The following is a 13,624-nucleotide window of genomic DNA, read 5'->3' as shown; positions in this document are numbered from 1 at the left end:
AATTATAATTGCTCTTAATAACATAATTATTAATTTTTAATATAATTATATAATAAAAATAATTAATTTTTTTTTTTTAAATGACTAAATGAAAAATATTTAAATTTAAGATTAAATGTTATAAACTTATATTTTATATATTAAAATGATTAAAAAAATTATGATTTTCAAAAAGTATTAATAAAAAGTAGAACCATTTCCAAAAAAATTATACAAAAATTATAATTATAAAAGGTACATGGGTTTATTTTTTTTAAAAGAAATATTTGTTGTGTAATGCTTCTAATGAAATAGTTTAAGTATTTATTTAAATTTTTATTTTATTTAATTTAAATGGTGTGAATCAAATTTCTATACAATAGTTCATTTATTTGATTAGTTATATTTTAAAAGTAATAATTTTTTTTATTAAAAATAATATATTTATAGAGAAAATTCACTTTATTAACAAGATTATCAATAAAAAAATGAAAAAAATTAGTTAAAATAGACAGTTATTTTTTAAATATATAGAAATCTAAAAAAGCCTATAAAATCTATCATTCCTATAAATTTTCTCCTCTAACACTAAGTTTTATCATCCAATCATATTGTAGATAAATGAATTGAACACAAGTTTAAAACTGAGAAGATGGTAGAAATGAATGGGAAAGGAACATTCAAGATGTCCTGCAAATAGCCTGCAAATAAGAAAGGAATGAATAAAATTAAAATCCAAGATAAGTTCAATCTAATTTTGAAAATGATATAAAAATAAACATTGTAATGGCAATATAAAAATTTGATTTATAATTGTAGCTAATGGGTGCAAAACAACCAAATGAAATTGTTTGGCTAGAGCGACCTATGAAATAAGTATCAAGGGACCAAAACATATGCATTACCTGTTCCTATATCTTATCATATGCCATATTTCAATCTGATCAGTGATGTCCTCTATGTAGTCCTCTGTGTGCCCAATTCCTATTTAACCCAAATTATAATATATTAGTTCGATTCTGGTCATATACAAATTATTTCAGTTATACTCCTTTCATATTTTTTCTTCAAGAGTTCAATACATGTGAATTTGGCTATACCCAACTCATGTTTTATAACAACTACAATGTAGTTCAACCCAAAATATACAACTGCTTTTAATCATAATATTTATCTACATACAAATGAGGTTAGAAACTTCATATTCAGAAGTTTTCCTCCAACGATAGCCAATTCTTTTATAGTAAATAATAGGCTTGATTTCACTAGATGAAATGTATAATTTATTGTTGTATCACTTTCTGAGTTCAACTCTTCATTGTTTATGCTTTAACATTGTGTTTCTTCCTGGCAATTGTTAGTCATTTCAAAAGAAATAAGAGAGAAAAGCAAGTTGATCCTCCTTTATGACATCATAGATTCAGTCTCTTATGTATTTAAACTTATATTGATGTTTGTCTAACATTCTCTTTCGATTTTCTACCATAATAGATTTGAGTTTTCAATGTTTAATATTTTTTGGTTTCACATTGTGATAGTGGTGCTACCTTTCTAAACATTGCACATATAAGAGGTAAAAAACACTATAATATAATCAACAATTCCTTGCACAAACAACTCATGGAATAAGCCTATCTATTATATCCCAGAGGTCAAACTGGAACATAACCAGTTAGCTTTTTAGTTTTTTTACTTAAAAATTCCTCCTTGTTAATAAGTATGATATCAAAATAGAAGACTTGATAATTATAGATAAATCTGAGGGTTTCAAACTCTTTTAGAGAATACTAGTGGTAATTCAGTGCTACTATTGTTAAAGCCCTACTTATCATAAATTTTACTATGGGGGCATGGCCTTTGCACTTTTGATTGGTAGAGGATTAAACACATATGTTTCTTGATTTTTTTCAAATATGATATGGGCATTCATAAATTAAACATACATTGAAAGGTTGCAAGTTTTTTTTAATAAAAAAAAACTAAAATGTGTTTGGGCCCTAGCTGTCCCTGACATATTGTAACAACCACCACAATTTTCAATTAACACAATTCACAAATTACACATCAACAATTATACATTAATGCCACATGTACAAATATATACAAGATAGAGACATAAAATTATATTTTGACATAAAGATACAATACATGAGCCAAATACAAGATAAACATAAGGAAACATATACCTTTATTATCGACCACAAGATCAATTATAAGAATACATAGGAAAAAATCATGAAGACCACTAAGATAGGAACTTTGACATCTATCTCCCACAATCACATCAGGGGTGAGAACATTTCCAGAGTGCGTATCCGCCCTACCATGAAGTAGTTACACTTCCCCGAAATCTTTCATGATACGAAAGATACCCGACCAAGCACGAGGTAGGCTAACAATGTAAATTTGACAAGAGTAATGGAATCGTGCAATAAAGTATACTAGTGTCATGATAGCATAGACACACAAATTGCATATAACCACATTAGAAGACAAAAGCAACTATTTTACTTATCCCTCTAAAATCATTTTGAGATTCAATTCCATCTTGACCACATTTATCTCAATAGATAAACATAACATGAATTATCTCAACATGGAGAAAACACATGGTGCATCCATGCATCTATTCTTGAAGCCGAACTTTATTCTATAGATAAGAGTTATATACATGACATTAATAAAGAGAGCACATCATATCTATTAATTCCAAAAAGACTTCTTCAACGTAGAATCTCTCTAAATTACACCTATGCATATGACAACTTCATCCTTGATACAACCTAAAATAAAGTATGGAAAAACATATAAGTGCATACAAATGCATCAATCCATGCTTATTCACAAGTCTAGTTATAAAACTTTGATTACACCTTTCAAGAAATTCATTCCAATAAGATATGTGAATTAATTGAACTCAAGGAACAATAATACTTAACATGCATTGATAATGAGTGGTCAACATCCTACCAAGACCTATGAAAGCTCAAGCTTTGATAATCATTGATGCACTGCAAAAGGATGTGAGAAACACAAGATTCAAACATTAGTGTTGTTAGTATCAATCAGAAATGAAAAAATAATGAAACTACAATCCCAAACATGCATATCAAGAGAGATATTAAATAGATTATAGAAAGCACACAAAAATGGAGGAAAGACACTAAACCCTCTCAAATACTCTCCAACATGCTCATAGTTTCTCCTCCCTTGTTCCTCTCCTCTCCAAGTTCCACATGAGTGTAGCCCTTAGCTTTTTGCACTATTATGGATTTCTTGTGGAGATTCAAGATTATGAAAATGACTTAATTATGCAAATGCAACAAGCTAAATATGAGAAAGCCTAATTAATCTATGTTAATTTTATCCAAAATAACAAAGAAAGTGCTCCTAGATGCTTTCTCAAATTTGGTATAAGTTTGATGCATACAAGATTTCTGGATCTAGATTTAGAACGAATGGGCTCTATTTAATAGGAAAAACAGGGCAATGGATGGTTGAGATTGAGTAATCTCAACAAGGGCCAGGATTGATGGGTTTATGTTCCATGTGAGGGCTTTCAACTCAATCTCAGGATGACAAATATCAACATGAGATGGCTTGAGATGAGAGGGAAGAAGCATTAAATGCTTGAGATGACATGAAGGTTACCTTGGGAGGTAAGGTTAGGCTTGAGTTGAATGAATAAAGCCTTTATCCAATGAATAATTCCTTTATCCAATGGATAAACTCTTGTGCAAGAGTTACCATGGTCAAAGCAATAAATGCTTGAAGAGACCCATGAGTTAAATGAGGGTTGAGTTAGAGGTAAAGTCTCTAACCATGTGGGTGAGTTGAGTTTAACCATTAATGGTTATGTAAGAGCCATAAATGGTTATGTAAGAGCCATTAATGGTTTGGAAGACTTTAGGGGTTAACTTGTTGAAGACATAAAGCTTTTAATGCTTTTCAAAGACTTTGAGGCTTTGAGAAGTGACTCCAAGTTGTTTAGGAATGTGACAATAATTAGGGAGGGTGATTAGGCTAATTTAGAATGGATTAGAAGAATCTAAAATGGGTTAGAAGAGTCTAGAATGGGTTAGAAGAGTCTAGAATGGGTTAGAAGAGCAAGTGGGTGAGAGAAAATAAGATTTTAATTAAAATAAAATTCATTATTTCAACTAAAAAGGTACAACTTGCATTTGTAGGAGAATGCAAGTTGGGGGGGGAGGATAGTTTAGGAATTTAAATAAATATTTATTTATTTATTTAAATGAGGAAAGGGGTTAAATTAAACAAATATGCTTTATTCATTTAATTGAGAGTATGGTTTAATGAATTAATTTAAATAAATTGAGTAATTTATTTAGTTAATAGAAGAAGAGGTTGAGGATGAATTAATTAAATATCAATTTAATTAACTGCTGACTGATGTTTAACTAATCAAATAAATACTAAATATTCATTTAATTAAGTGGACATATTTATGTGACTACAATCATATTCATGTTGCATGTTACTAATCTTGAAATAACCAAAAAAGCAATAAATAGCTATAATTTGCCAAATTTTTTATTAATATGTTATATATTGAATTTTTTGTTAAAAGTACCTTTGAACATTATATGAGAAACTTAACCAACTAATTACTTATTATTTAATCGAGTTTAACATAAAATTATAGTTCATATCCCTATATATTTAATAGATCTAAGGAATCTAACTATTAAGAAGAATCTTTTCTTAATTTGACCCTAAGAATACCATTTCATATTTGATTCAAGCCATGGGACTTATGGTCTTTATTGAAACAAGGATTTAACTATTCTCAATTACAAAGAAATACAAGTTTTTGAATATAATAATTTCTTATTCATTCAAGCTACTTAACCCTTAGATGTAAATGTAATATCACATAATATCATGCCAACCTACTAACAAAAAGGAAAAATGGTCCAAAATAATTTAATCCGAAAGCATATAAAAGATTATCTCTTAACCCCCATGCATGATAATTTTCATTATTAGAGGTAACCTTATATCCTCTCACATAATTCATTAAGTTAATATATATATATATATATATATATATATATATATATATATATTGGTCAGTAATAAGTTTTTGATTGTATTGATAATCAAAATAAGATAATACATTGTTCATAATACCAGCAAACAACAAAACCATATACATCACAAATCCCACCAAGTCCACTGATTATTACTACAAAAATTAGGACACATAAAATAACAGTCCATTGGGTAGCCTTTAACCAACGCATCTAAAAAACAAAAAATCTATCACCAGACAACTCCTTACCTCAAATAGCATAACAAAAATTTTCGCTAAAAACTATCAGTCGGGTTCTCCTCATTGAACTTGTCAAGTATTCACTGCGCTTCCTCTATATGGGCCCACGGTTGCAGCTCCAATCCCAACTCCACCCTCGCTAGCTCGTGCACCGCTTGGAGAGCTTCCTTGACCCACATCAACCCAACAAATTTCTTGAATGCTTCCCATCCTTGCCAAGTTGCTGCTCTGCAGCTGTCCTTAACTTCATCTTTTGGCCAACACACAAAGGGAATGGGATTTACCTGCTCAGTTTCACCTTCAGAAACATCAATCCCAACACCCAAGATGACCCAATCAAGGATAGACTCCAAGCCATCAAAATATTCTTCTACAATGAGCTCTTTCAGAATATGCCAGACCTTTTCCACTGTGTCTTCAAATTCCAACCCCCACGCCACAATCAACAAGTAGATATCTATATTGGTTTGATAATATGGCTAATGTGTACAATGTTCTCACTCAACATTAACTTCACCACCTCCAACAGATGCTCATATTTGTAGAGAAAGAGCCCCTATAAATATTAGTTGGATACCTTTCCCACAAAAGGCACAAGCTTCTTCTGCATTTTGAAAGTAAAATTTGCCTCCATAATCTCAAAGCTATAGTGCCGCCACCCCCGCTACTTAGAAAACAACTCTTTTGCAACTAATAGCTATTATGCCACTGAAGTAAAATAAAATCTCACCCACTTATTTATTAACTCAAATTAATTATCATTCATTCCTTCCTATGCAAGCCAACCTTCATTGCCGCCGAAATCCCATTTCATCACTACAATTTGTAAATGCATTGTCAGAGTATATCATATCAACCTTCCACATGAATTGAAAGTAACTACATTTCACAGTCATATTAATTAGTAAGTCCTACATCTAACACTCTGATCCCCTAAATTTTTTGGGGTTGCCAACAACTACCATGTCATCAATGAAAAGATTTCGAATATCTCCAACTGGAAATCATGTTCATCCTTAAATTTGCTAGCCCATTTAGAGAGTACATTTGGTTCTTTATTTTCTTATCTTTGCACATGTGATATCTTGAAGTTTGTGAAATATTTCATGTCATGAATTATTTTTCGAACAAACTTGTTAAGCTTCCAAGCCTATATTTCCCCTTTAATGATTGCATTGATAATAATCAATGAATCGCCTTCCAGGTGTAGTTTCTGGAAACCGAGTTTCAAACCCCACTCAATTGCTAAAGATGTTGCTTGCACCTCAGCTACATTATTTGTGCCCTCTTCCAGTCGTTTAGCACTTCATGCAATGATGTTGCTCTTCCAGTCCTTAAACACCACCCCTACACTAGACTCACCCGAATTACCTTTAGATGCAACATCAAAGTTTTCCATGATTCACCCTTCCTCCAGTGGGATCCATTCTTCTCTTAACTTCTCCCGAGAGTCGCATTTAAATATTATTTGTTAATATGTATAAATAATTTATCTTTTATCCAAGTAGAGATAGACTTTATACTATGCATAATTATTCCTACTAAGGTGAAAGTTTTAGTTCATTTAACTCTATCTCTACATAAATATTTGGTTCTAGTAAAAATAAATAAATAATTTGTAATACCTAGATTTTGCCATAGTTTGTCTATGGAATGGAGTAAAAAAGAAGATATTTGCTTATGCTCTTGCAGAACACTATTATTATATTCTTTGTATCTCTGTATTCACATTTGTAGAGAAGCTTGACCTAAAAAACATACTTGAATGAACCGTGAATACATGATTTGGAAAAGACAACTCGATGATTCAAGCAACACAACATAGATAAGATCAACTGCCAGTTAATTTACATACCTCACTTTCATATAGGAAATAATCTGTGTTGTTCTTAAAAGACAAAACTGTTATTTTCTCTTTTCCAAAACAAATTACTGATGTTCAATATCTTTTTCAAAATATAATTATTGTTGTACAAAAGAATAAACGACAACCCCCAAATGAAAACCAATTCCTTGCTTATATAGACAAATTGGGTGAAGATTAGTTTTTGTTGTTTAATTGCTTTATTGCATCTCCTCTTAACTTATAGGAGACGACATCTTTTATCTTCCAAGAAAAAACATGTTTCCTTATCTAAACATATCCTTCCAATCAGGCCTGAAATTTGACGGTCACCCCTACTTGTCATATGAATTTTTTATACACGGTTTAGTCATTTCAATGCCTTTCATTTGACATTTTAAGAAAAATATTAACTGTCAAAAAATATAAATGTAGAAGATTGAAGCCACACCAAAATGCAATGCACATCTTTCTTGGGAAGAAATGAACAATATATGCAAAAATCTTAAATTTACTAAATAAGTTTCTAAATTAATACACTAATATATATTATATATTAACATTAAATGATAACCAATTAATAATTACTAATTTAGTAATAATAAATATTAAAATATTAAAATGATATATATTATGACAAGTTTCTATAACAATCTTATTAAATATATTTAAAAAATTAAATTGACTAAGTTTCTAAATTCATATTTTAAAAAAATAGAATATATTATAAAAATTCATATAAAAATATTTTATCAATTATATTCTATCATTTCAATTATGACAAGTTTCTAAATTCATATGAAAAAATAGAACTATTCTAAAAAATGATATTAAAATATTATAAAATTAGAAACAACTACATCCTTCCATTTCAAAATATTCTAAATAAATTATATTTTTATAATAAACATTCTAAATTAATATATATCAATATTATAAATTATAATATTCTATGATATATATTACCTACTATATTTTTTTACTGTTTATTTATAATTTGAAATGTCATCTATATGGTTTTAGAAAAAAATAGCATGTCAATGCATACGTTCAACTAATTTTTTAAGTTGTCAAATACGGTTCAAAAGTGAAAAAATGACCATTTAACCTGTCAAATTCGAGGACCGCTTCCAATAATAATTATCTTAATATCTTAAAACATAATAGAAACTAAAGAAATACAAATTCCATAATAACTCATATTTATTTTGTTTTATTTTAATTGTTTTGTTTTATCTTACCTTTTCTTATCCTTTTATGTAGGAAACTCATATTTATTTTTTAAATTTTAATTTAAAATCTTTTTCCTTCAAAATGATTTCATTTTGTATGAGAAATGAATCACCTCATGATTCTATTACTTTTTATATGATCATTTCTCTCTCAAAATCTTCCATTCATGAAAAGCAAAGTTTCCTATTTTAATTTGCTCCATCCTTAATGTGAAAATGGAGGAGTTTTAGTTTTTTAGAAACTTCTAAAATTCAGACAAGTAAAACTTTCTCATATTAAAGTTCTTACTTTTCTTTGTAATGGTTACCTTTCCACATAAAAGCAATTACAATATGCATTTTATATTTTAAGTTTCTAAAAGAATTTTAAAAGAAACTTCTTTTTTCTTTTTTTTTTAAAAAATTTACTTTTCCTTATTAAAAATAAATGGATAGTTTTAGGAATTAGAAATAGTTTCATATGAAATAGAACTTATATAGTATCCAGTATAATTCTTTTTAATAAACATTTTTATTTAAGTTTTAAAAAGAATATATATACTTATTATTTGATTTTTTAGACATATTAGTAAAAGTATTTATAATATTAAAAATAATAATAATAATAATATATTTAATTATTAATATAAATTCTATTTTATTATACTTAGAAGAATTTAAAACAAAATCATTAAATAAATAAGTAATTAATTATTTTATAAAAATATTTATGAAATAAGGTCGTCATATACTTCCCCCCTAAAAAAATGCATTGCCTCGATGCATCAATCAAAAGCTTATCATTACATCCAAAACAAGTCAACTAAATTCATATTAGACATGGTTAGTATTTATATCCACTAAATGTAATTGATCTTTCATTTTTGTAAACACTCAAGGTAATTCAAACACACATATCTATCAAGTTAATCACCATTTGCAAACATTATAGATAAAACAATCATGCATATTCATCAAACAATCAATTTCAAAGACAAGTCCTAAGTGAGGTGTGTGGATTCCATTACTACCTTCAGTTTTGTAAGGTTAGACTACCTCTCTCCAACAATGTTCTCTTTTTTTTTTCACATTGGTGGTAACCTGTCAGTAGCACTCATACAAACAAAACTAAAATATCAATCCATGTTAGTGCCCTAAATTAAAATCAAAATCAAATATTCTTAGAAACATTATACTTGTCTAAATAAGATTCACTTATCTTAAATATTTTCTATAACCTCAAAATTGCATAAATGCACATTCATACCTGTGCTTACCATACGCTTGCAATTTGATATTTATTGTCGACATTCTTGACCTAGCCTTATATACACTTGGACAATTTTTTTTTGCTCATTCATAAATCAATACCATATAGAGAGATCATCTCACATTTAACAACGATCATTTCTTATTAATCATCTTTAAGCAAAAAATCTTCAAATTGTTCAGCAATGAATCACTTTAAAGCTAAATCACATCTTGGTCATATATAAAGATTAATAAATAAATCATTCATATGTACCTTTTCACATGGTACTTAGGTATGTTGATGAATTATCCATGCATATTTGTGCATCACTTGAAAAGTTAGTCGACCCACCTTTCTTTTGATGTGACATAGGCCCTCATGCCCACTTCATCACAATAATACAATTACAATGCAATCACTTGTAGGGTTAATATACCCATCTTGCTAATTTATGTGACCTGGGCATAATGCCTCACTCGTCACATCATGCTTATAGTACAAAATCCTCAATATTGATATCATACTCATGAAGAAATTCAAATGCGACTCAACATTAATATACTAAGTTCAAGACATGAACATACTTCATTCAATGCCAACCTCATAAGATATCTATATCAACTCATGATCATGCACACCATCAAGAGTTTCACTTTTTTCCCTAATTATTTCCATAATAAATTTTACACAATTGACAAAATGAAATGATATCTATCTACATATAAATTATAAAACTACATTTCTCATGTAATTTGTGCTAGATCCAGGTACAAACACATACGTATAAAAATAATGATTTATCTTGGCTCTCATGCCATGTATTCTCATCCAAACAATTATGAAATACAAGTTCATAAAAAAATTCATCAATGGTACAAAGACAAGAACATGGTTGAGGTTCTTTTCCACCCAACCATGAATCCTTACGCTTCCTCGAGATTCTTCCTACTCGAAGAATACCCGACCCTGCAATGCCTAGCAACTTGGAAGTAAAAAGTAGGAGGGTATCTCGGCGCAAGCCTAATTTACTCGCATGCAATTCTTACCATGGATATACAATGCCTGATAATTAGGATATGGTAGAGAATTATTATCAATAAGTTTTTCTAGGCTATGTTCATCTTTTTCAATGAACTCTCAACTTTGGCCAAAGCACTTTAAAATATAAACGTGATCCCGAAAAGATGATCACATTCTTTGTTATCCATATTCGGCACCCTTCCCGAAAGGTAAGCTTTACCAACACACATGCAAAACAAGTAAAGACACACTAACACATGCATGTCACATGTCACGCAATTCTAGTTTCCTTTCCATGCAATAATGCATTCTTTTCCTTCTCTAATTTTCATGCAATGCCTCATGCATATTAGCTCATTCATTGATAATATCATAATTCTTTAATGCATAATTTGCTATATATGCCTTGTTCTTTCCTTTCAATAATGAGATCTATGCGATTGTTTTCATAATATAATATCCATCATGTTTTGTAATGTTAACCATACTAGTTTTTAAGCAACAAGTATATCAAGTATTTGAATCAAGGAAATCACAAGTATGTTCTTTTTAGTCTACTCCATTGTACTTTCTATCAATATTCATCCCCAACATGATAGAGGACAACACTTAACATAAGACCAATAATATCAAACAATTGGAATAGCCACCATGAATTTTCAAATAAAAATCCCAGAGGGAGGATTATCAATCACTAAATCATAAAAAAAATGCATGCAATTTCAACATTAACTCAAGTGTGACAAGGGTCACAAAGAAAGATAGATGGAAGAGTTTGGTGACTTTACTAGTCATAATAAAATTCAAATTTCAATTCTATTCCTTACAACATGAGGAATATTTCATTAATAATCAAAATAAATCATCAAACTAATACACTTCCACATCACTGAATGAATAACTCTTAATCACATCAAGGGAGTAAAAAGATGCACGCCACTTGAGAATACAACCTCCTGAATGCATTAGAGATCAGTCCCTAATCCACCCTATAGATGAGTCATCTATCACTTACATAAAACACAATAGTTCAAACACTGTTACATGCAACTATATACTCACTCAACTTGCAAACATTTTTAATATCTATGCAATATAGTTAGTTATTATGCAAAAAGAAAACTCTTTCATACACACATGACATGTGTTTAATGCAAGGGTCAAACTCACTTAGAGTGTTACAATAACTAGGATGTTATGAATACAAGGTCACTTCATACATTTTTTAATTCAAGAAACAGATACATTCAACTATGTGTAGAGACTGTCCACTCAAAGATCATGCATTTGTCTACACCATGATTCAATATCACAATCTATAAACAATAATATCTACTTACTAAACAAAAATAACACAACAAACACACTAAGTCATCTCGATCATGATACCATCATCATACAAGATTATATCATGAACTCAGTTACACCTATTATGTTAGGTAGGGTCAACTCCAAACCATGAACAACAACTACAATATACATATGATACTGTAAAGCGGAAAATCGATCGAACCCTAGTTGCTCTCCCCTCTTCCAACTCCAAGGAGAGAGAAGGGAGGTGACTAGGGTTGATGGTTTTCACTTGGGAGACTTTACATTCAAAAGAGGGGTAGAAATCCACAAGATCCAATCCCACACAATGCAAGATTGGATTCTAAATGAGTTTCAAGGGTTAAGATAGCAAGGCTACCCTCTTTTGTAAAGAATGTGGATAGAATGATTAAGCTAGGAATGCATAGAAAGTGAGAAAGATTCGCTTATAAACTGAGATAGGGATATAGTATGAAGCTGTGGACCTGGAATTAGCAGTAAAATGTCGATACGGCACTGTCCTGCAAATTTGAGCAAAAGTTGATGGGACGATGGCGCCCGGCGTGCACACGGTCCTTCGAAAAATCCACGAAACGAAGGGGGATTTGTTCGTCTCTGCACAAGGATTCCAGATCTTCAATTTTAGCCGCGTACCTGCAACCTACACACAGAAAAGCGAAGATGATTGGGGGGTTAGGGATTAGGGGTTTGCCTTTAGGTCAAACCCCCGTTTTGGAATTAACCAAGAAATGAGAAATGCTGTAAATGTAAATGACTGTAATGTAAAACAAGTACTAATACCTTGTTGTAAGGATGTTTGTATCCTTATGTGCGAAGGTATAGATGTTGTTGCATGTTGTATTGTTGTATGTAGCATGTAGTAAGTGATCTCCTCTTCAATGGTTGAATCCTTGTCTTGAATGCAACACTTAGCCTTGAATGGAGACTTAGAAGGAATGCTTGAATGCTTGAATGCTTGAATGCTTGAATGCTTGAATGCTTGAATGTTTGAGTATAGTTTCCACGCCTTTTTTCCATCATGTCAAATGAGAGAGGAAAATGTAGTTTATATACTTGCCAATTAGGGTTAATAGACTGATTTTTTCGACCTTAGGCCGACCAGGAAAGTTTATTTTCCAAATTGCAAACAAAAAGACCCGAAGTCCCATAGGAGACCGGGCCCAAAATAGGGCCAGGGACCAGGGCACTAGGCGCCCTGGTCCTGAAGGACCAGGGCACTGGGCGCTCTGGTCCCACCTCCTGGGACAGCAGGGTGCAAAGGAGGTTCAGGCCAGGGTGCTTGAAAAATGCAGTTTTTAGTGTCATAAACAGGTTTCGGGGTCTCCATTCAGGTTGCGTGTTGCGTCACCATCGTGAAGACCGAAATGCAGTCGAAATTGCAAGTGTCGCAATTTTAGGACGCTACATTTAGCCCCCACTTTAGCGGGAGTATGTATGCTCATACTTCCGGTAAAGTACAAGGAAACAACATTGAAAGACTTTCACCACGTCAAGGAGGCAAGACACACCAAGCCCCCAGTGGACTAAGGATCTTACGACTTCGATTGACAAAGTAAAAGGGAAGATCATGAGGGAGAATCATGACTGTCAGTAGTAAGGTTCCCTCACTATGAGTCATGCAAGAGAAATACCAAAAATTTTCAAGGCAAAGCTACGTTCGCCAAGAAATTTTCAAGTATCCTGAAGGGATAGAC

Source organism: Cryptomeria japonica, chromosome 5 (genome assembly GCF_030272615.1).
Source record: "Cryptomeria japonica chromosome 5, Sugi_1.0, whole genome shotgun sequence".
NCBI classification, from domain to species: domain Eukaryota; kingdom Viridiplantae; phylum Streptophyta; class Pinopsida; order Cupressales; family Cupressaceae; genus Cryptomeria; species Cryptomeria japonica.
Note: the sequence above shows the minus strand (reverse complement) of the source record.